Source organism: Saccostrea echinata, unplaced genomic scaffold, assembly GCF_033153115.1.
Source record: "Saccostrea echinata isolate AGI-Se365-2 ecotype Australia unplaced genomic scaffold, CSIRO_AGI_Sech_v1 ptg000367l, whole genome shotgun sequence".
Lineage (NCBI taxonomy): Eukaryota > Metazoa > Mollusca > Bivalvia > Ostreida > Ostreidae > Saccostrea > Saccostrea echinata.
This window is the reverse complement of record NW_026890115.1, coordinates 274-4,870: the sequence shown is the minus strand read 5'-3', so window position 1 is coordinate 4,870 and position 4,597 is coordinate 274. Positions and strand designations below refer to the sequence as shown.

The 4,597-nt window shown below is 34.4% G+C and overlaps 4 non-coding genes across 4 annotated transcripts; all 4 read right to left on the bottom strand.

The window, feature by feature from the left end:
• Positions 1-664: 664 nt before the first annotated feature.
• On the bottom strand, positions 665-775 carry LOC133178037 (U6 spliceosomal RNA). The gene has a single exon (XR_009719957.1). It is a non-coding gene; the product is annotated as a U6 spliceosomal RNA (small nuclear RNA).
• A 1,210-nt stretch (positions 776-1,985) lies between these two features.
• LOC133178035 (U1 spliceosomal RNA) lies at positions 1,986-2,149 on the bottom strand. The gene has a single exon (XR_009719955.1). It is a non-coding gene; the product is annotated as a U1 spliceosomal RNA (small nuclear RNA).
• Positions 2,150-2,817: 668 nt separating this feature from the next.
• LOC133178036 (U6 spliceosomal RNA) lies at positions 2,818-2,926 on the bottom strand. The gene has a single exon (XR_009719956.1). It is a non-coding gene; the product is annotated as a U6 spliceosomal RNA (small nuclear RNA).
• Positions 2,927-4,136: 1,210 nt separating this feature from the next.
• On the bottom strand, positions 4,137-4,300 carry LOC133178034 (U1 spliceosomal RNA). The gene has a single exon (XR_009719954.1). It is a non-coding gene; the product is annotated as a U1 spliceosomal RNA (small nuclear RNA).
• Positions 4,301-4,597: the final 297 nt, after the last annotated feature.

Genomic DNA, 4,597 nt, shown 5'->3' with positions numbered 1-4,597 from the left:
GGTTGAAATTAACACTTTACTGACTGTTGCAAAGTGAAATTAATAAAACCTGATGACAACGAAATAAACCTGCATGATGATTAATAGAATTTGACAAACGAGAGAGATATTAAACAAAAGAAAAAAAATATGGTTAGATTTTTTTGGTCTTATTCTGAATAAAATAATATACATTCAATTTGATGAGTTTTTCTTTGAATTTTGTATGAAACCACTTGTATAATGTGTCAAGAATGAAAAACCCACTGGGATTCGAACCCAGGTCTCTTGCCAGTAAATTAGGCAAGCGTGTTACCACTACACCATAGGAATTTAAAAAGACACAAAATACAAGGATTTGAGCTAAGAATATATATTCAAAATAATAAAATAAAGGCCAAATGAGCCTGGAAATGAGTAAAAGTGTAAGAAATGAACAGACAAGAATGAGAAAAAAATTCCCTTTTTGCCTTAAATTAGTGAAATTAATGCATAATTAATCAGCAAAAATATGCATTTTAAATCATTAAAATCAAAAATAAAAAATGGATATATTCACTTCAAAATTGGTGCAAATATAGAAAAAACATTCCTATAATTAAATCATTTTTGATTATGTAAAAATACCCCTTTCTTTCCTTTTTTCTCTCCCTTTTCTTCCCCCTTCTCTCCTTCCCCTTCCCTGGAAATGTGGGACAATACCACGAAGATTGCGCGGGATCCTTTGCGCAGGGGCCATGCTAATCTTCTCTGTATCGTTCCAATTTTAATATATGTACTGCCGAAAAGCAAGTACAATACCTACTACTTTTTGCAACATATAAATACTATGGAACAGAGAGTAATATGAAATAGCCCTTTTAAATATTTGCATACTGTAAACAGCTGAAGAAACGTTAATACTACGTAACAGGAAAGGTAACTGCTACACATGTGCCTATGTGACTTACACATGTGCACACATGTGTAATGAATAAAAGGAAGGAAATAAAAATTAACTGGAGTGAGGGGGTGAATGGGGGTGGGGGGAGGGGTCATTGTGCAAGAAAAAAATCGATAGCTTTATTTAGAAAGCTAAAAACAAAGGAAAATAAAAGTAAATAATTCTAATTTTATCATATTTCATATCTATCAAGTTTTGCACTGAATTCTTATAATCCAGCTACAACCACGATTTTCTCCGATGCCCAGAAAAATGACTGTCGCATATATTATTGAGATATGGTTGGTCAATGCGCAGAATGATTAAATGATATTATCGAGAATGGTGAACGCGATTCTAACTAGTTGAAGTAAATTGAAAGGGAAAATAAAATTCACTAACCTTATATTACTTGCTCTTCGAGTCCTTATCAATTTTTATAGAATTTAATTTCCAACACGTAATCCAATGCACATTTAGCCAAAAAAATGACATCGCTGCTGTATGAAATTGACATCCACTTTGATATATGAACAATTTCCTTTCACTTCCTTACACTGAATAAGAAATATTCACAAGAAAATTGGATTCTAAACTTCTCTGACGACCGCATGACAATCTCCACACTTTTGTTGTCACGGACACGACGTCACAGTAGGCATTACGTGAACCAAAGGCTACGGTCAAAGGGACGTAACTCCATCTTACTTGTATGCACATTTTTTCACGTGATCCCCGGATAACGTAAAGACACTAAGTACGCGTGTGTAAAAATAGAAGAACATGATTTTTTTATTAAATATAATTGAAAATACACACAAACAAACCAAAAACAAAGCAATAAAAATAAAATGAAATAAAATAACAAATATAGCTATACTGAGCTATTGAATCATAACAAACTAATTCATATAAAAATTGATTAACAATAACAAGAATAGAATAAACGTCTTAAATATCTACATGCAGTAAATAAAATTCATGCACAATGATACTGAAATTGTAAAAATATTAATTACTATTGCAGTTTTATATATGTGATAGGGTGTGGATAGTTTTTTCTCTTATTCTACATTTATTTATCCAGGGGTAAGCGCGAACGCAGACCCCCACACTTAAAAATTACGTGCCCGAGTCGCCCGCATTTGGGGCGATCGCAGGGTTCAGCCGATCCGGAGTGCAATGGAAAGGCCTCGCCCTGGAGGGACCCCCTACTTGATCAGGGTGCCCTCTGCACCAGGTAAGTATGAAAAGTGTAGTTGATACAGAAACTTAAAACTATGGCGCTGCGCAGAAAATTTGTGTTTAAGAGACCAGGGACGGTTTTATAGAATCAATGTCGCACGGATAGGCCTAAAAATGCAACATCCCCCTCCCAAATCACGCGCTCACCTTTAAATTTGACCTCTGTGTAGCAATCGCATATTTTACCTATCCTCATACATCTTTCCTACACATACTCCGTTTTTCTAAATGCGACGTACTGTCAACGTTTTCCATTCGTACTCTCAGCGTTTTAGTACTATCACCTGTATACCATATATAGTGCACTAGAATTTAAAGATCATTAATCTATTGATAAATAGAAATGACAATTAATAAGCAAAATATGAAAAAAAAAAAAAAAAAGAAAGAAAGAAAAGAAAAAGAAAGAACAAAAATAAAGAAAATGATAAATAGTAGTGTCTATCAACTCCCCCCCCCCCTCCCCCCCTCCCGTTTGATTTAATTTTGTTGACTTCCTTTTGATTTATTTAAGAAATAATAATTAGTAATAATCAATATATATATATGGAATTCTTCCAAAACTTGCGTATCGTTCCAATTTTAAAAATAGGATAGACACTACATTGAAAATTGGCACAAAATACAGAAAATATAAAGAGAACAAATTTAAAAACTTTTTTAAAAATGAAAAAAATATGGAACGCTTCACGAATTTGCGTGTCATCCTTGCGCAGGGGCCATGCTAATCTTCTCTGTATCGTTCCAATTTTAATATATGTACTGCCGAAAAGCAAGTACAATACCTACTACTTTTTGCAACATATAAATACTATGGAACAGAGAGTAATATGAAATAGCCCTTTTAAATATTTGCATACTGTAAACAGCTGAAGAAACGTTAATACTACGTAACAGGAAAGGTAACTGCTACACATGTGCCTATGTGACTTACACATGTGCACACATGTGTAATGAATAAAAGGAAGGAAATAAAAATTAACTGGAGTGAGGGGGTGAATGGGGGTGGGGGGAGGGGTCATTGTGCAAGAAAAAAATCGATAGCTTTATTTAGAAAGCTAAAAACAAAGGAAAATAAAAGTAAATAATTCTAATTTTATCATATTTCATATCTATCAAGTTTTGCACTGAATTCTTATAATCCAGCTACAACCACGATTTTCTCCGATGCCCAGAAAAATGACTGTCGCATATATTATTGAGATATGGTTGGTCAATGCGCAGAATGATTAAATGATATTATCGAGAATGGTGAACGCGATTCTAACTAGTTGAAGTAAATTGAAAGGGAAAATAAAATTCACTAACCTTATATTACTTGCTCTTCGAGTCCTTATCAATTTTTATAGAATTTAATTTCCAACACGTAATCCAATGCACATTTAGCCAAAAAAATGACATCGCTGCTGTATGAAATTGACATCCACTTTGATATATGAACAATTTCCTTTCACTTCCTTACACTGAATAAGAAATATTCACAAGAAAATTGGATTCTAAACTTCTCTGACGACCGCATGACAATCTCCACACTTTTGTTGTCACGGACACGACGTCACAGTAGGCATTACGTGAACCAAAGGCTACGGTCAAAGGGACGTAACTCCATCTTACTTGTATGCACATTTTTTCACGTGATCCCCGGATAACGTAAAGACACTAAGTACGCGTGTGTAAAAATAGAAGAACATGATTTTTTTATTAAATATAATTGAAAATACACACAAACAAACCAAAAACAAAGCAATAAAAATAAAATGAAATAAAATAACAAATATAGCTATACTGAGCTATTGAATCATAACAAACTAATTCATATAAAAATTGATTAACAATAACAAGAATAGAATAAACGTCTTAAATATCTACATGCAGTAAATAAAATTCATGCACAATGATACTGAAATTGTAAAAATATTAATTACTATTGCAGTTTTATATATGTGATAGGGTGTGGATAGTTTTTTCTCTTATTCTACATTTATTTATCCAGGGGTAAGCGCGAACGCAGACCCCCACACTTAAAAATTACGTGCCCGAGTCGCCCGCATTTGGGGCGATCGCAGGGTTCAGCCGATCCGGAGTGCAATGGAAAGGCCTCGCCCTGGAGGGACCCCCTACTTGATCAGGGTGCCCTCTGCACCAGGTAAGTATGAAAAGTGTAGTTGATACAGAAACTTAAAACTATGGCGCTGCGCAGAAAATTTGTGTTTAAGAGACCAGGGACGGTTTTATAGAATCAATGTCGCACGGATAGGCCTAAAAATGCAACATCCCCCTCCCAAATCACGCGCTCACCTTTAAATTTGACCTCTGTGTAGCAATCGCATATTTTACCTATCCTCATACATCTTTCCTACACATACTCCGTTTTTCTAAATGCGACGTACTGTCAACGTTTTCCATTCGTACTCTCAGCGTTTTAGTACTATCACCTGTATACCATATATA